The sequence below is a fragment of the Oncorhynchus tshawytscha genome, linkage group LG21, assembly GCF_018296145.1.
Source record: "Oncorhynchus tshawytscha isolate Ot180627B linkage group LG21, Otsh_v2.0, whole genome shotgun sequence".
Taxonomy (NCBI): Eukaryota; Metazoa; Chordata; class Actinopteri; order Salmoniformes; family Salmonidae; genus Oncorhynchus; species Oncorhynchus tshawytscha.
Genome location: NC_056449.1, coordinates 4,031,635 through 4,053,957, shown reverse-complemented (window position 1 = coordinate 4,053,957; position 22,323 = coordinate 4,031,635). Strand labels below are relative to the sequence as shown.

The window sequence follows — 22,323 nt, the reverse complement described above, 5'->3', positions numbered from 1 at the left end:
GTTCTAGAGAATTTGGTAGTACGTCCAAACAGCCTCATAACTGTAGACCATGTGTATGGCATCGTCTGGGCGAGCAGTTTGCTGATGTCAACGTTGTGAACAGAGTGCCACATGGTGGCGGTGGGGTTATGGTATGGGCAGACATAAGCTACGGACAATGAACACAATTGCATTTTATCGATGGCATTTTTAATGCACAGAGATACCGTGACAAGATCCTTAGGCCCATTGTCGTGCCATTCATCTGGTGCAATCACCTCATGTTTCAGCATGGTCATGCACGGCCCCATGACGCTAGGATCTGTACACACTTCCTGGAAGCTGAAAATGTCCCCATTTTTCCATGGTCTTCATACTCACTAGACCTGTCACCATTGAGCATGTTTGGGAGGCTCTGGATTGACGTTTACAACAATTTAGGTATCTGTGACCAACAGATGCATATCTCTATTCCAAGTCATGTGAAATCCATAGACTAGGGCCTAATGAATTTATTTCAATTGACTGATTTCCTTATATCAATTGTAACTCAATAAAATCTTTGAAATTGTTGCATTTATATTTTTGTTCACTATAGTTATAATTAAATTATAGTTATAAGCAGTGAGGCGGGAGTTAATGGCGCTGCCCAAGCTAAAAATAATTTTTGGGGAGACAAAAGTCCTCCTTTTGTCTCTATGGTGTAGCATCAAACATTTGAGTGTGTAACTTTTTAGGGCCAAATGGCCGTTGCCCAAAACCAAGTTCAAATAATTAATCTAATCAAACAAACAAAAAATTATCTGGTTGAAAACAGCCTATGTGGCATCGATATGAGCCCCAAAAAGTTATTCTAATGTCAAAATTGATTACAAAGTGTAAATAGGATAATTTTGGTCATAAAGTCAGTCTTGTCCGAAATTGAGATTTGCGAGATAATTAGGAAAAAAGTCACAGAATGAGGGTACGTAACAGTTTTCCTTGGGTTGGGTTTATTTCAATACTGCCAATATGCCCACAGCTGGCAGCACCCAAGTAATCATCATTTCGGAGCGCAGCAGCACGCAACCAGAGAGGAAGAGGCGAAGCAAGAGGGTTTACTCTGCCCAAAATCTGTCCACAAAAATAAGACCATGAAGTGAGGAGTTTTTGTATGGAGGTCAAAAAATGTAATTGCTCATTTGCTATGTGAGGCTTATTTGCTCAAATAGGAGTTTTGTAATGGTTAGGTTGTTAAGAAAGCACTGGTAAATGACGTTATATCGGAGTTGTGCCTGTTGTTCACACTCGTATCTGCCCTCTCATTTGCTAGAATGGTCCCACCTTATCTGTCCTGCCTTCCATCTTTCAGGACATGTATTTCCATTGTTAGAGTGGTCACTCGACCATCTTGTCAATATCATAGATAATCTTTGACAAAACCCGATCGTAAGGCCATGGTAAATTTGGTTTGACATTGGATATCCCTTTGGGGCTGGTTAGGGGCCGTCATTAAATGATTACACAATGTACAGTAAATTACACAATGTACATGGGGCAACGTTTTCAATATTGTAGAAATTGTAGAAATTCATTTACAAATACTGACAGTATTTAAAGAGAAAACTAAAAGGTGTGCAACATGAAAATATTATCCTATTTACATTGTGTAATATATTGACGGTCCCTACCTAGCCCCACAGGTAAGCTATTCATATCAATTTTTTCACAGCCGCACACTGGCCGGCTGAAGCTAATTGGCGAAAGAAGTTGGCTAGCTTGCTAGCTATCCTATGTTACTTCCAGACACAAGACCTGGTTAGACTGTTTCAATTTATCTAGAAGAGTGAGTGACTGTAGATGTGTACTGTTTTGGCAGACAATCTACAAACGTGCGAAAACACACACAAGAAACATCCACATCAAAGCACACCTCCAAGACCCAAATCTCATTCTCAGTCGCATTTCCTAATGAGGCTTGAAACCGAAGCTAAATCAGTCAGTTCAGCCCTCGTTTAAGTCTAGCCTCATGTTTTTTCAAGTTTATGATTTTTTTTTTTTTTTGTAAAATAAACCAATGATGGTAACTTTGTCCCGCAGCCTCGATTCCAGTGCTTTCAGGCCTCCTACTGCTGCTGGGCCAACCCCACAACCCTACTAAATTTAATGAAAGGACAACAGGAGACAGCAACTCATCAGATTACAAATAAAACTGAGAACCTGTGAAGATACAGTATGTGTTCACAATGACCAGGTAACAATGTGTCAGTGTATAAAACCACACTGTGTCATGCATAAAGCATGAGAAGACTCTCCAGAATGTCCTATATAATTACATGTCTCTGCAGGGCCTTGGGCTTTGTAGTAAAGAACCTGTTTGGCATTCTAGACCCATTCCATGACATAAGGCAAGGCAGAGGTAGTTTGTAGTGGCTGGAGTGAGAGTGGCATTCAAGAATTAGCATAGGACAAGATGCATTCTGGGGCAAGGTCTTCTCATAGTCACTTGGTCATGATCTTGTTGAGGTACATAGGGTGTTAAACACAACTACATCAATTTACTGAGAGTGTATGTAAGGATTTCCACTCACCTTGAAACTGTTTCAGACTTATGTGGAAACCAAAATAAATCTCTACGTATAATTTAATTTAATTTATTTACATTGAGTGTGGATAAATGTGGAACATTTAAGTTCCAAATTTGCACTTCATTGTCCACTGAAAAAGAACCGAACCTAAGTCAGAGTAGTTTGTTGAATAGTGATGCAAAAAATTACTTGACTCAAACTGTTGAAGTGGGAAAGACCAAATCTGCTGCACTGTCCCACTATGGCACAGACCTGACGGCAATGTATGTTTTTGGTGCTGTCTGGACATCTTTTTTTATAAAATATTTTGTTGTTGTCTGGACCAGCCTTGATTTCAACGTACAGTGTCCGGTTTGGACCTGAACAAATCTAAACCAATCATAGATGTCTATAATTGATTCAGATTTGGTCCAGAACAAATCTGAACCAATCAAAGTACAACACAGTATAGCAGAGTACAGTACATTACAGTACTTTAAAGAAAAGTTGGATATAGTACACTAGAGTACAGTAGAGAACAGTACAGTAAGAAAAGTCAAGTTTAGTTCAGTACACTAGAGTACAGTAGAGTATAGTACAGTATAATATACCCTACTATGCTCTAACATACTCTAATGAACTAAACTGTACCATACTGTACTCTACTGAACTCTACTCTATTAAATAAAAATTGACTGTTCTGTACCTTACTGAACTGTGCTGTACTTGTGAAACATAGCCTAGACGTCTATGATTCTTTCAGATTTGTTCTGGTCCGGATCGACCAAATTTGTACTGGTTTGGAGGTAGAGCTCATTAGAATAATGCCCAGCATGCTTTGCAAGTGTTTGTTTAAAAAAAAATGATACAGTGATTTACAGTCAGTGCATTCAAATAAGGTAGATAAACAACAACATATCACAGCCATAGCAATAAAAAAAAATATTTATGTCATAGGGGTGGCAGGTAGCCTAGCAGTTAGAACGTTGGGCCAGTAACTGAAAGGTACTGAGTAAAGCATCTGTTGTTCTGCCACTTAACAAGGCAGTTAACCCACTGCTCCCCGGCAGGCCATTGTTGTAAATAAGAATTTGTTCTTAAATAACTTGCTTAGTAAAATAAACTGTTACTGAGAATATTCTTGTAGTGGCTTCATTCTATAGCTAGAGGACTCCTGAGCAGGGCTGTGGTGGTCATGAAATTGATATGAACAAAATGTAGTCTATTTCAGAAGAAAATTATAGCATACAGTTGTCCTTATGTTAGGCCCTGATTTGGCTATGCCATATGGCTGTGGTCTACACTAGTTCAATTTTGCAAACAAGATTTACTTCGAATTCTGTGACATTATATTATAGTATGAAAAGTAAAATTGAACATAGCTGAATAAAATAGAAAGGATATTTTCTCCACAAGGTTTCTGAGGGAGTGCGCACATGCAGCTATTCTGTATTGAGCGGTTAACAAAGACACAGGTTCTCCGACAGTATATGCTTAATTTAAAGTTATTTATGCAACTTGTTGTGATACAAAAGTTGGGCTATACAATGCATTCGGAAAGTATTCAGACCATTTGATTTTTTCCACATTTTGTTACGTTACAGCCTTATTCTAAAATGGATTAAATTGTTTTTTTCCCCTCATCAATCTACATACAATTCCCAACAATGAAATTGACAGCAGACATTTTTAGAAACCTGTCCCTCTCTTCATTTGAATTCCATGCTGTCACTGCCACTTGTTCACTCAAGCTTAACATTATTGTCATCTATCACCCACCAGGTGCCCTTGGACAGTTGAGCTTGACACCTTGATAAGATCATTTCCTGACGATGGCTCACCACTCTTCGTACTTGGCGGCTTCAACCTCACACCGTCTGCCTTCGACTAATTTATTTCCAACTCTCTTTTTCCCCAAGTTGCCTCTTTTGACCTCCTCCTTTCCCAGTCCCCTCCAACGCAGGCAATACACTTGACCTCATCGTTACTAGATGCTGCTCGCCCACTAATCTCACTACCACCACCTCCAGGTCTCTGATCATTACTTTGTTTCCTTTTCTGTCTCTCTTTCCTCCAACCCTAACCACTCAGCCCCCTACCCAGATCAAATCAAATCAAATGTTATGGTCACATACACATGGTTACCAGATGGCCATGTGCCGTCGCAATCTTCGCTCTCTCTCTCCCACTACTCTCTCCTCTTCTATCCTATCATCTCTCCCTTCTGCTAAATCCTTCTCCCTCTTGTCTCCTGATTCTGCCTCTTCGACCCTACTGTCCTCCTTTTCCACATCCAATGACTCGCACTGTCCCCTTTTTTCCCGGCAGGCTCGGCTCTCCCCTCCTTCTCCGAGGTTGAGTGACTTATTGTGAGCTTACAGAACTGGGCTGCGGGCAGCTGAGCTAAAATAGAGGAAGACCTATTATTCTTTCACTCCCTCTCACTTTGCATCCGCTGCTAAAGCCACTTTCTACCACTCTAAATTCCAAGCTTCTGCCTCTAACCCTAGGTAACCCATTTCCACCATCTCCTCCCTCCTTAATCCTCCTCCCTCTCCCCCTCCCCCTACCTCTCTGCAGACAACTTTGTCAACCACTTTGAAAAGAAGGTGGTAATCTACGCCTTGACCTCTTTCTCCCCTCTCTCTCCAGATGAAATCCTGTGACTAGTGAGGTCTGGCCGCCCGACAACCCGCCCGCTCAACCCCATCCCATCCTCCAGACCACTTCTGGAGACCTCCAATTCTGGAGACCTCCCATCAACTCATCCCTGACCACTGGCTGCGTCCCCTCTGACTTCAAAATGGCCCGAGTCGCTCCCCTCAAGAAGCCAACACTCAACTCATCTGACGTCAAAAACTATAGACCTGTATACCATCTTTCTTTTCTTTCCAAAACACTTGAGCATGCTGTCTCTGATCAACTTACTTGTAACTTCACTCAGAACTAGTCAGGCTTCAAGACAGGTCACTCAACCAAGATTGTTCTTGTATGTGTCATGGAGGCTCTCAGCACTTCCAATGTTGACTCTCTCTCTCCTCTGTTCTCATCCTCCGAGATCTGTTCGCCTCCTTTGATACAGTGAACCATCATATCCTTTTCTCCACCCTCCAGGGCTGGGCGTCTCAGGCTCGGCACACTCTTGGATTGCATCCTACCTGGCAGGTTCTAGGCCTTCTCCTCTTCTCTCTATACACCAAATCACTCAGCTCCGAGACCATATAGATGGTCTCTCCTACCTCCTATTATTGCTATGCAGATGACACTCAACTACTTTTCTCCTTCCACCCTTCTGACACCCAGGTGGCGACAAGCATCTCTGCGTGCCTAGCAGATATCTCAACTTGGATGTGGGCCCACCACCTCAAGCTCAACAAGACTGAGCTGATCTCCCTCCTGGGGAAGGCATGCCCGCTTAAAGACCTCTCTATCATGGTTGACAACACCACAGTGTCGCCTTCCCAGAGTGAGAATCTTGACGTGACCCTGGACAACCCTAGAACGTTGCAGCCCGCCTGATTTTCAACCTTCCCAAGTTGTCTCATGTCACACCGCTCCTCCGCATACTCCACTGGCTCCACAAAGCCCGCATCCACTACAAGACCATGGTGCTTACCTACAGAACAGCAAGAGGACTTGGCCCTCCCTACCTTCAAGCTATGCTCAAACTGTACACCCCAAACCGAGCACTCCATTCTGCCACCTCAGGTCTCTTGGCCCTCCTACCCCCTATGGGAGGGCTGCTCCTACTCAGCCCAGTCCAAACTCTTTTCTGTCCTGGCACCCCAATGGTGGAACCAGCTTCCTCCTGAAGTTAGGACAGCAGAGTCCCTGCACCATATTCCCGAATACGTTTGAAACCCTACCTCTTCAAACAGTATTTTAAATAATATTTTGGGGGGGCTTGCCTGTTTTGCATGTTATTTTGGCATTAATACGTGTCACATATCAATTTGCATTTGGTACCTTGGGTCGAGTGTTAGCACCAACTCACAAAACCCTCATTTAACAAGTCAAATCACATCAAAAAAACGTAATGGTCATACACACATATATAGCAGATATTATTGCAGGTGTAGCAAAATGCTTGTGTTCCTAGGTCCAACAGTGCTGTCTGTCACACCATGATCTGTTTCACCTGTCTTCTTGTGCTTTTCTCCAACCCCCACCAGGTGTCTCCCATCTGTTCCCATTGTCTCCTGTGTTTTTACACCAGTGGTTTCTGTTTGTCTGTTGCCAGTTCGTCTTGTCTCGCCAAGACTACCAGCATGTTTTTTCCATACTCCTGTTTTTCTAGACCTTGTCTTCTAGTCCTTCCGGTTCCGACCTTTTCTGTCTGTCATGACCATGAGCCCGCCTGCCATACCATTCTGCCTGCCCTGACCTCGAGCCTGTCTGCCGTCCTGTACCCAACTGACTCTAACCTGGTTTATGAACTTCTGCCTGTCCTCGACCTGCCTCTGGCCTGCCCCATGTCTATTAATAAATATCAGAGACTTGAACCATCTGCCTCCTGTGTCTGCATTTGGGTCTCGTCCTGTGTCGTTATAGTACGAACTGGCCCTGAATGACCCAGCAGACTCGGACCAGCTCCGCAACACTGTCTCCCTGCATGGAGCCACATTTGGAAGACATGAAAAGCTACTCCAGCACCTTATGGAAGGACTCCATACTTTGGCAGAACGCCATGACCAGGGTTTGAAATCATTACTGGAACAATTTCGTAGACTATCTATCAGGCAGCATGCCACAACGGAGACCACCCGGATGCTCAGTAATCCCCATACCAGTGGTGATTTTGTCCAGCCTACCCTGGCTTCCCTGGAACCTGCCAGGCGTTTCTTTCCCAGTGCTCCCTCATCTTTGAGCCACAGCCCTCTTTGTTTCCTTTCGGATCGTTCAAAGATAGCATATCTCATAACACTGATGTTTGGAAGGGCGCTCACCTGTGCTACGGCGGTTTGGGAGCAACAATCCGCTATTTGCCTTCGCCTGGATGATTTCGTGGCGAAGGTGAGGAAGGTGTTCGCTTCTCCGGTGTCTGGGAGAGAGGCAGCTCAAAAGCTACTTCTACTATGTCAAAACTCCCATAGTGTGGCAGAAAGATGGGCTCGCACCTTGGGAGTTATGGGAATGCAGGAGGGAGAGGAGGTCTGTTCTCGGCCACACTCGCTCAGCAACGGCTGCTTTCTCGCCTCCGAAGAACCCCGGAGGTCCCCGATGCCTGCATTCCTGAGAGGCTACAAGGCATTACATATCCACATGTCCAGTAAAAGACCAGGCTTATCAGTAGGTATGAGTGAGCTGGTGGACCATACTTAGAGTCGCCTGCCTCCTATTCCTCTAACCCCTTTCCATGTTATCCTGCTGTGGAGTGATGAGTCTAAATCTCTCCGGGTAATCATTGACTCTGGGGCTGGCGAGAGCTTCGTGGATGCTACTCTAGTATCGGAGCTGGGTATCTCCAAACAACTTCTCTCCATTCCCATGGACCCCAGCGCACTGGACGGATGCTCCATTGGCAGTGTCACTCACAGTACGATTCCCATTAACCTGTGAGTGTCGGGCAATCACAGTGAGTCCATACAGCTTCTACTTATTGAATCTCCCCATGTTCCTGTTTTGGGATTTTCATGGCTCCAGTGGCACAACCCACCTGATTGACTGGCCCTCTGGTTGGAGATCTTTAAGTAAGTGGGGACAGCAGACTGGGATAGGGAGAGATTGAAAATGTCCGTAAACACTCCAACCAGCTGGTCTGCGCATGCTCTGAGGACACGGCTAGGGATGCCGTCTGGGCCGGCAGCCTCACGAGGGTTAACACGCTTAAATGTCTTACGTCGGCCACAGAGAAGGAGAGCCCACAGTCCTTGGGAGCAGGTAGCATCGATGACACTGTGTTATCCTCAAAGCGGGCAAAGGTGTTTAGCTTGTCTTGGAGCAAGATGTCGGTGTCCGCGACATGGATGGTTTTCCCCTTGCAATCCGTGATTGTCTGTAGATCCTGTCACTTACATCTCGTGTCTGAGCTGTTGAATTGAGACTCCACTTTGTCGCTGTTCTGACATTTTGCCTGTTTGATTGCCTTACAGAGGGAATAACTACACTGTTTGTATTCAACCATATTCCCAGTCACCTTGCCATGGTTAAATGCTGTGGTTCGCGCTTTCAGTTTAGTGCAAATGCTGCCATCTATCCACGGTTGATGGTTTGGGTAGGTTTTAATAGTCACAGTGGGAAATACATCCCCTATACACTTCCTGATGAACTCAGTCACTGTGTCCATGTATACATCAATGTTATTATCTGAGGCTACCTGGAACATATCCCAGTCCGCGTGATCAAAACAATCTTGAAGCATGGATTCCGATTGGTCAGACCAGTGTTGAATAGACCTTAGCATGTGTACTTTCTGTTTGAGTTTCTGTCTATAGGAAGGGAGGAGCAAATTGGAGTTGTGATTTGATTTGCCGAAGGGAGGGTGGGAGAGGGCCTTGTAGGCATCCCGGAAGAGAGAATAGCAGTGGTCGAGTGTTTTCCCAGTGTGAGTACTACAGTCAATGTGTTAGTAGAACTTTGGTAGTGTTTACCTCAAATCCCCAGCTACAATAAATGCGGCCTCAGGATATGTGGTTTCCAGTTTGCATGAAGCCCAGTGCAGTTGCTTGAGGGCCGTCATGGTATCGGCTTGAGGGAGAATATACTCGGCTGTGACTATAACCGAAGAGAATTCTCATGGGAGGTGAAATTGTCTGCATTTGTTTGTGAGGTATTCTAAGTCGGGTGAACAAAATGACTTGAGTTTCTTGAACCATCACACCATGAGTGATTAATCATGAAACATACACCACCACCACTCTTCTTCTCGGAGAGTTCTTTATTCCTGTTTGCGCGATGTATGGAGAACCCAGCTGGCTGTATGGACGGGGACAGTATATCTGGAGAGAGCCATGATTCCGTGATACAGAGAATGTTACAGTCCCTGATGTCTCTCTGGAAGGAGATCCTCACCCTGAGCTCGTCTACTTCATTGTCGAGAGACTGAACATTAGCGAGTAATATACTCGGAAGCGGTGCATGGTGTGCCCACCTCCTGAGTCGGACTAGAAGTCCACTCTGAATATCTTTTCTCCGCGGGCAGCGTCTTGGAGCAGCCTCTGGGATAAGTTCAATTGCTCTGGGGGGTGAGAACAAAGGATCCAATTCGGGAAAGTCATATTCCTGTTTGTAGTGCTGGTGAGTTACTGCCGCTCTGATATCCAAAAGTTATTTCCAGCTGTGTGTAATAACACAAAAAACATTCTGGGCTAATAGTGTAAGAAATAAAACACAAAAAAACACAAAATGGTGCAAAGTTGCTTAGTAGCTTGAAGCAGAGCTGCCATGTATGTCTGAGCCATTTTGCTAGATGTGAGTGAGGATACATTATCTGCGGTGGCAGGTGTGGTGAAGTCCTCTGAACCTCAGCCTGATGGTAATGCAAAGGATAATTCTGGCCCAGTGGAAGTGACAGTTTTGGAGAAAGTGGATCCCTGCCTTTTTTGCTGACCCATATGTAGGCTCAGGCTGGGTAGAAAATAAATTGAGTACTGTTAAATTAGTGGAGTTAGCTCGAAGTGGACTTCTGATTGTTTTCTGTGTTTCTTCCTGGGTGGCGTTAAAGGCTGAGGTGGAACAACTGAAATTGAAGTTTCCCTGTATCTGACTCCCGTCGTTTGGCGAGTGTGGTGAAACTGAGAAGACACTGTCTGTCCTTTTGAGTTTTTAAGCTGAGTCTTTACCTGACAAAGTCAGTTATCCCGTGAAAGCTTTGTGCCAAACCCTCTAAGGTATTTTAGATGCCAGGCATATGGTCATGTTGCAGCCGTGGTGTAAAACAGGTGTCGTATGCTGAGGCAGTATAGAGAGCAAAGTATGATTGGTGAAGGTTGAGCAGTAGGCCTAGACAGAGTGATACGAATTTGTGCTTCAGTAATGTTGGCTTCTTAGCATTCATCGCCATGGTTATCAACTGTACTGCAGAATTGGAATGTAAATCACAGAGAATAGATGCTTGGGTGTACAAGGTTTACCTGCAGAAGAGTTAAGGTGTGTTGAACGAAATAATCAGTTAGGGTCAAATAGTGGAATGGGGTGGTGATTATTTTTTATATTTTTTATTAAATAGTATTATATAGGTGTAGGGTTAGTTGGTGGTGCAATGTTTTCCTTTCCTTTTGTATCACAAAATGTAACACTCCTGCACAGTAGGTGGCGGCATGCACAAAAATGTGGGAACACCATGATACCAAAGAAGGTTTGAACAACGTCACTGCCAATTTTACAAGGGGAGTGCAGTCAAAAAAAGAAAAAAGGGGGATACATAGTTGTACAACTGAATGCATTCAACTGAAATGTGTCTTCCGCATTTAACCCAACACCTCTGAATCAGAGAGGTGCGGGGGGGATACCTTAAATCGACATCCACGTCATCAGCGCCTGGGGAACAATGGGTTAACTGCTTTGCTCAGGGGCAGAACGACTGATTTTTACCTGGTCAGCTCGGGGATTCGATACAGCAACCTTTCGGTTACTAGCCCAACGCTCCTACCCGCACTACGAGGTCAAAATAAAAACAAAAATTGTGAAAATGAAGGTAATGCCCTTTAAGTGAAAAAAACATGCCTGTAATTTCAGCCTGTTCAGGTGGGATGGAGTTTAAGCCCACAGCATGACATCGCAATTTAATATGATTATTCTGACCGATGACCAGTCATCTTTTATTTGCATATGTCTCCGACTTTGAAGGGGTAGGCGGGGTAGGCTATAGAGCAGGGATCTCCGACACCGTTCCTGCAGAGCTACCCTCCTGTGGATTCACACCAACACTAACACTAATTTAATAATCAGCTGGTCGAAAAACTGAATGAGTTACAACTGGGGTTGGAGTGAAAACCTACAGGAGGTTAGCTCTCCAAGAATAGGGTTGGAGACCCCTGCTCTGGAGTCTAGACGATCCAATCTGCCAATGTGGGCTTTGTATGTAAATATATTTAAATTGGTAACACTCCAACATAATCACTGAGAATTTCAATGCCAAAAGGAGACTCAGCTAAATAAATTATACAAAATAAACATGGAGTTAATTTCATGAAATAAAACAGTGATTTATTAGACAGTGATGATTAAAAAAAAGTAATAAAAAGAGAGCATGGGGGGCCTTAAAGCTTTTGAAAAAGCTAACAAGTGCATGTAACAGATGGGAGCAATAATAAATATAATAATAATAATATATTACATGGATTTAAAAGTTATCCCGATATAATGCAAACTTCATTGAGAATGTATGTGCAGTCGAAATGTATGAACATTTAATGACCAAAAAAACACATTTCCAATGTCCATCAGGTAAATTTTCGGGTCAGACTGAAAGTTGAATAATAAGTCAACGTCCAGAAAATACGTCTTTTCACCTCATTCAGAACCTAACTTCAACATCTGGAAATTACTTATTTTAAGTCTTTTCAACTCATTTTGCTTACAGGAAAATCAAAGAGCAAAAGACTGGTGTACGTAAATACAGGGACAGTCAGGACTTCGTAAAACATGATATAACAATCTCAGAGGCACTTGAAAGTACAAGAGGACATTACAATTCTCAGTAATAGATGTTTCCCTTATAATTATCTCAACATTGAATGTCTCTATATTCTACACGCAAAAAAAATGTTTTGCAACTACAACAAAATAAAAGGTTACACTCTACCAGCACTGATTACAAGTTCAGTCAAATGCAGCCATTAATACTGTATATGTCTATCGCTAAACAACAGTAAAAACATACATTGAAAAAATAAATAAATAAATAAAGCATTAAGGCATCAAACCCTGAAAGCACAAACGCTATAGATTTTTTTGTATTTTTAAATAAAACGTTGTTTTTGAACTGGTATCACCAAATCTTTCTGATATAAAAACTGAAACGTTCTCAGTAAATTAAAACTTCTGGCATGGCCTAAGCTGGCTGGAGTGGAGGATTCTGAGTGTCACTGAGCAGCAGTCCGGAAGGCTGTAATTGGTCAATGGAGGCATTTTTCACCTCGTCTACCTGACTGCCCTTCACTACTACTCCCATTCAGGGCAGGGGTCACATTGAGTAGCCCTACTGGCCAAATAACTCCTCTTGCAGTACACCCCCCTCAGGACGCCTGCCAATCTGTCTGTACACTATAAACTCATCATCTACACAGAAACAAGTGTGTTAGTTTTCTTTATAGTAAAGGGGTATGAGAACTCTGTACTGTGTAAAAAGTACATTTTAATAAGCGAAATCCCTGAATCATGCTTGTAACTAGAGGAGGGCATGGCAGGGCTTTTTAAAATTCATCCCCACACCATCCTTCAAATTCAACACAATAATATGGACGTTGTGAGAATACACACTCCCCTGTAAAGGCTTCAGTAAACATTTGATTTTGCATAGTCATCTAGGTGAGAGAACATCGCAACTCATTGCAATGTTATTCCTGACTGGCTTCAATACATTCATCATTGCACCTATTCATGTATTCCAGGAATTAAAGCATTCAAAGAAAATAGGAAATGGAATGCAATCATAACAGCATATCTGAAAAAGAAAAACAATGACATTGATGTATAGTAATAGCATTATAACGACACAGCATTTTTTGGTTCGTTAATGTGATCAAGAGTACGATCAACATAGTCATCAGCCTGTAAATATATTTATATATATATTATGATCTATGTCAATGAACTTCTTACAATCTCATTCATCTTGAATGTAAATAGTTTGGTTCCAAAAAGCTAAGACAACACAATATCAATCACTACTTCAACATGTTGCAGGTCAAAAAAAACAATAATGTATCATTTCAAAAGCTACATAAGACTGACAATCTTATATGGTATTCAAAACAGACATCTTCAGTGACTCTATGACCATTCATCTTATTGACGGCAGCTCTATTTTTGCCAGAGTAACAAAGGCTCCCTAGTGGCGCAGCGGCCTAACGCACTTCATCTCAGTGCTAGAGATGTCACTACAGACCCTGGTTTGATTCCAGACTGTATCAAAACTGGCACATGATTTGGAGTTCCATAGGGTGGTGTACAATTGGCCTAACATTGTCCGGGATAGGGTTTGGCCGGGGTAGGCCGTCATTGTAAATAAGAATTTGTTCTTAACAGACTTGCCTAATTAAATTTAAATAAAAAAGGCAAAACAAATTCTACAACAGTTACATTCCCACTGTTTGCACGAGAACCAAACATGGAGAAATAAATGTGGTGTTAAATCATGGACCAAAACCATCTCAGAACATTGCTTTTGTCCTAAAGCATGACAATGGATTATATCTTAGATGAGATTGTAACAGAAAGTTCATTTTTGGTCCACAGTCTGACAATATTTGCTCAAAATGTTACACTGTGTAGCTGTACTGTAAACTGTCATGTATTGTCATATTATGTCTTGTTCCTGTTCTTTCTCTTCACTCCGTTTCCCTCTGCTAGGTTACCTTCTCTTCCTCTCCTTCCCCCAGCTGTTCCTCATCTTCTCTAACTACCTCGTTCACCCTTTTCCCACCTGTTCCCTTTTTCCCTCTGATTAGGTCTCTATTTCTCTCTCTGTTCCTGCTTCTTTCTTTGTCAGATTCTCGTTTGAGTTTCTCATGCCAGAACCAAACTATCGTCTCGTTTGCTTCACCCTTGTCCCATCCTGTCGGAATCTGCCTGTTCTTCTGATGCTACGTGTTATCAGGTACCTCTGTCCGCTACGACCCGCGCCTACCCAGAGAGACCAGCAGTCTGTCGCCGCAACCCAGCTATTCTCCTCTGCTGCTAAGAAGGGGACTCTTTTGTAAATATCAGAAGGACTTTCTGTTTCATTTGTCGCCCTCTCTGAGGGTTGTCTATTTTGCCATTTTCTACATCTGAAGAGGATCTATGTCTTCCCTGTGTTTTTACATTAAAGGACTCTGTTTTTGTTAAACCGCTTTTGGGTCCTCACTCAAGTGCACAACAGTAAACATGACATTCAACTTTCAAATCAAAGAATCTGTAGTCTTGCAAAAAGTGTCTAGAAAAAGGCAGAGCATCTTGGATACATTTACACATGTTCCTGTATGGAAACAATAACAATATTGGTTGTGTTTTATGTAGTTTGAGATAGATACTGTATATGTACACTGAATAAGACAAAACATTAGGAACAGCTCCCTAATATTGAGTTGTACTTCTATTTTTCCCTCAGAATACTCTACAAGGTGTCGAAAGCATTCGACAGGGATGCTGTCCCATGTTGACTCCAATGCTTCTCACAGTTGTGTCAAGTTGGCTGGATGCCCTTTGGGTCGTGGACCATTCTTGAGACACACAGAAACGGTTGAGTGAAAAACCCAACAGCGTCGCAGTTCTAGACACATACCATGTTCAAAGGCACTCAAACCTTTTGTCTTGCCCATTCACCCTCTGAATGGCACACATACACATTCCATAGCTGTGCTCGAATACCCATACTAACATACTGTATACTACATACCTAATGAGTGTATATACTACATACTATTACTTCATTTTAGTATACTGTAAACCAACAGTATCCTTCCAGTTGAGCATACTAGAGATTTGCCTGTCTACTGGAAGTTGATGCTGTTGCTATGCAACGTCTTGGTAGTATAACAAATGACTAGCTAGACATTTTACGATTTCGTTGTGTTCATAAATTCAATCTGGGGTGCCAGAGTGCGCTCTGGGCGTTCATAAATCCAGAGCGTTGTCAGATTGTCCTTTTGCAAATTCAGAGCGTTTCGCTCTCGGAGCGCACCCTGGACACTCTAGCCGAGGAGTAGAGGTGATCCGAGCGTTCAACGGCAGTCGAGCACCCAAGCTAACTGGCTAACGTTGGCTAGCTACTTCCTCATACAAATGAGAGCACACCTCATTGATCATTTTACTCACCCTAGCAGAGCTGGTTAGGCTGTTTTCCTGTCATCCAGAGCATTGATGACTAACTGCTGCTGGCAACAATTTAATTACGCTATTTTTTACATTTACTGACACCAGCCATATTCTACAAGTGTTGAGCATTCGTAAATTCATCAGTTATTCTGCACGAGAGTGCTCTGAAATAGGAGTAGATAGACAGAATTAACCATGTCCAATGAAACGCTCAACGACTATACCAATTAGGTAAGAATTATGTGAATATTAAAGTCAATAAACGTTTGGTAGTTAGTTAGTTAATATTATGCCTGGCAAGTTTGATGTATTAGTAGCCAACTAACGTTAGGTAACTAGCTAACATATCGGTACATACTGCTGTAATGCTATGCAGTTTGTAAGGACAGCGTAGCTAATAAATTGTCAGCCAACATAAAGTGTAACGTAACTTATTTGAAAAGTCATTACTTTATTACATTGATCAACATTTTCTTAACATTTGGCATTATTAGTTATTAGTCATTTTCTCAAATCTGAAAACGCTGTGAAGCCACACCCATTTTCTGAACAATTGCATTATGGGCCCTAAATGCACAGAAAGTGTACATTGCATGTATACTACGTATTTTGGCGAATTTAGTACAACATTCGGGAACTTTTGGCATACTAACTATATCCATACTATGACCAATAAGCATACTATATACTCAATTCACGTCACAAATAGTATGGTTAGTGCGGTTAGTGTGAGTATTCGAACACAGCTCATGTATCAATTGTCTCAAAGGGCTTAAAAATCCTTCTTTAAGCACTGATTGAAGGTAACATCAATAAGGGATCATAGCTTCACCTGGACAGTCTGTCATGTAAAGAGCAGGTGTTCCTAATGTGTTGTACACTCAGTGTATATGTTGTGTATTCAGTAGGGTTGCAAAATCCCGGGAACTTTAAATAAATTCCCTGGTTTCCCCAGAAATCCTGGTTGGAGGATTCAGGATTTCCTGCCTGTTCCCTTCTGATTCCGGGAATCCTCAAACTGGGATTTCAGGAAAACCAGGGACTTCCCAGAATTGTGCAACCCTACATTAGTATTAAAATCCATTTCTGTAGCTATACAATCTTTAAAGCTGTTAACAGGACGGGTCACATTCTCCATTTTGAGATGAAAGGCTCTGTGAGTAGTGGACGGAATTGCTAATGGTGAAAAACATGTTTTCCTTCTCTTCCTTAGGGTAGTAGCCACCTCTGTCCAGTGACTCCAGTACTGAGGTATTACACTGGGCCAGGAACACCTGGTGCCCCAACTCCTTATAATCCTTACAGACATCCTTCAATGCATTCACCCCTGCTGTGTCCAGAAACAGCACGGGGCTGCAGTCTATAACCACAGAGTAAAAGTTGACTTGATTTGGTAGGAAAATTTTGGTGGCGGTGGTCAACTCCGTCTCTTTATTAATCTTAGTCCTGCCCTCCTCTCCTGCTGTCATGGCTACTTCTTCCTGTTTCGTCCTCTGTTTCTACAGCTTCCTCTGCTTGGCCTTCTCCTTGACGGGGTTCAGGCCCGTCTTGAACAGGCTCTGGTTGGCGTAGTAGATGGGCGCCTTGTAGCGGAAGATGGCCACCCCAGGCTGGGTCTGCAGGTCCTTGTAGGATGCTAGGTCCATGTAAAGCTCCCATTGGCCGGCCTAGCCCAGCTCTAAGGCCTGGGCTCTCTAAGTGCCCCCCAACACACAGAAGGCTGAGATCATCACCCTAACCAGCAGGCCTAGCTCTGTGTTTACTTTTTACAGTAGTGTTCCCCAGGCCCAGTCTAGTGTTGTTACCACGACTCTCTGTGAGGTACCCTTCCAGGTCCAGCTCCCTGTCCACCACCTGGCCCACCAGCAGGCACAGCACCCGAAGATGCCCACAGAGATGTGGCGTGAGGTGCCAAGCAGGGTATAGATGATGCTGGAGTAGGAGGTGTAGAGGCCGAGTCTTGGCCCGCCAGCAGAGAGTAGGTGATGGACTGGGGCACCAGCAGGATGCCCACTATCAACCCAAACATGACGTCAACCAGGATCCAGTCTCTGAGTTGGTAGCCAATTAGGATGGGGATGAACCCCAGAACCTGGGCCTTGGCTCGCTCTGAGTTGCATGTGCACGGCTTTTTTACTTGGTGTGAAACAGCTGCCTTCCAGTTTTCCTGCTTCTTCTCCCTTCTCTTAAGCACTAAAGGGACGTGTGGTCCACTCTTCGCTCCCTCATCTGCTGAGGCACAGCAGTCTTCTTCAGCCATCATACCAGGCCCACCTTGTCCCCTTTTGATAGAAAAAGTCAGTTAAAGTCAAGACCCAGCTAGCACATTTGATTCCTTAGAAGTTGTGGGAACACACATTTTTGGTTTCCTATTGGTTCTGAGAACGAAGCCATACATTTCCTGACCTGTAAAACTAAACGTTTTTAAAACGTTCTGAGAACGGAAGTGAACAATTCACCTTCATTTTTTTTGGTTTGAGGGAGATTCTGAGAACATTTTACTATGGTTCCCTGAAAGTTTTCCTTGGAGGTTTTATTAGCGTAAATGAGAACATACATTATAGGTTTCTTGGAGGTTTTCACTGAACGTTGCAATAAGACTGCTACCTTATTTTCTCTTTTGAACTCAAAAACACAGATAGGACATTTGCTTAGGAATTAATCATGCAACACATTTATTTCCTTATTGTGGCATGGCGTCAGTGAGTTGAACCTATGATCTTTTGAACCTATAATCTTTTTATATTTTCGTAAAAACTACTCCACAGATATGGCTCTTTTGCAACTTGGGGATAAGAAGTTTTACAGCCCTTGAAAATAATGAATACGCTCTTGGCATCTTTTTAGATTTATCCAGTGTTTGACATGATTGATCATGAAATATGACTTTCTAAATTGCAATATTACGGTTTTCATGATCATACATGTAATTGGTTATGTTTATGATAGAGAACAATGTGTTTATGCAAATGGCTGTGCATCTACCAGGGCCAAGCTATCCTGTGGTGTGTCTCAGGGTTGGATAATCTGACCTTTGTTATTCCTAATCTATATCAATGACCTTGCCACTGCGTCTTCTACCATACTTCACATGCTCTTTGCTGATAATACCAATTTTATCACACAATAATTTTGATTCAGTAATTTCTGAATGGTTCCAGATCATTTGTTTATCTTTAAAATGTTTCCCCCCCCAACTTTACTGTATTCACTACTAAGAAATATCTCTCTCTCTCAATTGGTGGGAATGAAATGGAACAAGTCACATCCACGAGATTCCTCTGAGTTCTAATTGATGAAAACTTATTCTGGAAAAATAATTTACAATTTGTCTGTAGCAAAGTGATGAAAATCGTTGCACATTTGGGGGAATATTCAGAGGTGGAAACTTTCCGTGGGACTATATGTAAATTAATATTTACACCATTTAAATGTAGATGTTTTTTTTCATCAAACAACAAAAGAGAATATTGAATGATCCCCAGTGATCTATCACATCTCCCAAAAATGTTTTCAACATACAATTGAAGTCAGAAGATAACATACACTTTAGGTTGGAGTCATTAAAACTTGTTTTTCAACCACTCCACAAATTTCTTGTTAACAAACTACAGTTTTGGCAAGACTGTTAGGAGAATGCCAACAGTGTGCAAAGATGTCATCATCCTTGAAGAATCTCAAATATATTTGGATTTATTTAACACTTCTTTGGTTACTACATGATTCCATATGTTTTATTTCATAGTTTTGACATCTTCACTATTCTCCAAATGTAGAAAATAGTCAAAATAAAGAAAACCCCTTGAATGAATGTAGGTGTGTCCAAACTTTTGACAGGTACTGTATGTTCAAATGTCTCTCCTGTGAAGTAGTGCCGTGTGCGACATTTGCCTAACTTCTTGAAACTAGGGTCACATATACTTCATATGGGGGAAGGGATGCTTCTCTGCATCTCTGCTAAAATCTGGGTAAAAGATTGAAATGAATGGGAGTCTTACTCAGTACATTTAGTTATTGCTTGCTTTTCTAAAGTCTACCAACCTTGCCACCTAAGATAGAGTAGCTAGCTTGTATAACTAACTTGATTGATAGAATGAAATGGCTTCTTGGTAGCTAGTGATGTGGTTGGGAGATTGGAAACCTATCGGCTAGCTAAAGCAAACTTCATAAAATTGCTATGTGGCTAGTAGTATTACAGAGAAACATAAAAAAAAGTGATTTTAATTTTAAACAGGACAAATCTGAGGGGGACGTGTCCCTATGACCCCTATGGGCATGAATCCGCAAGTCCTGCACCAGCATTGCATGTTCTCTCCCAGCTTCATGGTTTGAATGAGGTGCGTAATTAAAGTCTATATAATGCAACGTTATACAGTCCAGTTAAGGCATACAGTCCAAAATCAAAATGATTAGCCTACTGGAGCTTGTTTCATTTATTTAACCAAGAGAGCATATATAGCTACATCTTTGGCTTTTTATACATTTCTGTTTTGACATCATAGGCTATGTATTGGATAAAGGAACAATCACTTGGCCTTTTTTTGGTATTGGGCTCATAAACTGTCTTTAATGTAGGGCTCATCAGGTTTAGGTAGAATTGTCGTGTCGATCAAAGCTCCAATCAAATCCAAACAGTTTAATGCGGTTACCCGGGAGAAAAGTTATTTATTCTCGGGATGGAACATTTGTAAAATATCGGGAAAATATTAAACCCTAACAGGGTTTTAGAGCACTGGTCTCTATGGCTATGTTAATAGTATGAACTGGTCATGCAAGAAACTGACTAGGAGAGAGGAATGCGTGGTATTGCCCAAGTAACCACACAGCTATGCAAAAAGTGCATGTCACATTGACATGCCATCTACATGGATATACTTTATACAGCACACTTTTATAACCCTGTAGATCAGGTATTCCCAACATTTTGTGCGCATAATGCCACCGGGGGTATACGCCAAATAAAAATGTGATTCACATTTTTAAAATTTAAACAACAATTATAATATTTCAAAAATATATATAATTCTTCACATTTTCAAACAGTCCACGGGGCTGTACATTTGATTGAGGTTCTCTCTCGCCTGAGTAGCCTCGTTTCACTGCCAAAAATAAAATTAAACCATCTAGTGTTTAGCGAAATAACAATCATGTAAAATACAGGTAGCCTCGTCAAATAATTAGCATCCAACCGTTACTCGCGGGAATTCCACTAATGGTCCGTATGTAGCCAAACGTAACTGCTGCTCATTCCGTTTGCTCGAAAATAGATACATTGTTTTTAAAAAGTAGGGCCCGCGTCCATAGAGACACATACCAGCTCTACTGCTACTACCAGCAGTACTACACCTACACCTGTCGACGACACAAGTTGTTCTGCTTCCACAAGCACATCAGATGCTAGCATCAGTAATTCTACATTTGTTGTTAGCCCAGCTAGCATGGACACTGACAGTTGTGAATCTGATGCAGCCTAAGAGCTACTGCCCCTGTACCCGGGAAACCACCGAACAACAGACAGGGACGTTGGACCATCGAGGCTATGATTAAGAAGTTGTACCTCTTCTCTGTCTGCATTAACAAGGACAACGCACAGGTCTTTCCATCATTGTATGATTTTTTTTTATGGGCAAATGAACTCAAGCTTACGGACAATGTTAAATGTGATATAGTGAAGCACCTGAGTGAGTTATTACGCAGGTACTTTTTACAATTATGCAGGTACTTTCCAGAAACGGATGACACAAACAACTGGATTCCTTATCCCTTTCATGCCCTGCCTCCAGTCCACTTACCGATATCTGAACAAGAGAGACTCATCAAAATTGCAACAAGCGGTTCTGTGAAAATTGAATTTAATCAGAAGCCACTGCCAGACTTCTGAATTGGGCTACGCTCAGAGTATCCTGCCTTGGCAAATCACACTGTTAAGACACTGATGCCCTTTGCAACCACGTACCTATGTGAGAGTGGATTCACGGCCCTCACGAGCATGAAAACTAAATACAGGCACAGCCTGCGTGTGGAAAATGATTTAAGACTGAGACTCTCTCCAATACAACCCAACATTGCAGAGTTATATGCATCCTTTCAAGCACACCCTTCTCATTAACCGGTGGTGAGTTATTCACAATTTTCGATGAACAAAAAGTTTTATATGTAAGATGGCTAAATAAAGAGCAAAATTATTGATTATTATTATATGAGCTCTGGTCACTACTTCCCACGAGCCGGGTAGTGACAAAAACTCACACTCATTCTTATGTTTAATAAATGCATCGTATAATGCGTGTGTGTGTGTGTGTGTGTGTGTGTGTGTGTGTGTGTGTGTGTGCGCGCGTCAGGCTTACAATGATGGCAACAACAAAAAACATTTGAGAGTGCGCTGACCCTGGTGATAAAGTGGTACGTGAATAAAAAGTTTGGGAACCACTGCATAATGGTTCTAACGACTTTAACCTCGTTTTAAGAACACATTCAATTAAGTCTTTGTAATAAAGTTGTTAGGCTATCAATATCTATATAATAGTTTAAAATATTTGTTGATAACTTTTACAATACAGATTACATTATGTTATGGATGGGGACCATTGTAAACATATTGCCAACGTGTGCACCACCAGGTTACCTCCTGTACTTTGTTGACAGCAGTTTAGACTACATGCACATTTTAATACGTTACTCACCTGATCTTCGTTTATAGGGTTATTAGTAACAAAACCATTGGATACTGTATGTATCGTTCTGCCAGGGATTCAGCGTAGCACTCGGTTTGTGTGGCGTACGTCATGACATATGAAGCAAAACGTGACACACTCATTCGAATCAGAAAAAGGGTTGC

At 42.1% G+C, this 22,323-nt stretch overlaps 1 pseudogene; it reads right to left on the bottom strand.

Moving 5' to 3' along the window:
* Positions 1-16,355: 16,355 nt before the first annotated feature.
* On the bottom strand, positions 16,356-17,760 carry LOC121840310 (annotated as a pseudogene).
* Positions 17,761-22,323: the final 4,563 nt, after the last annotated feature.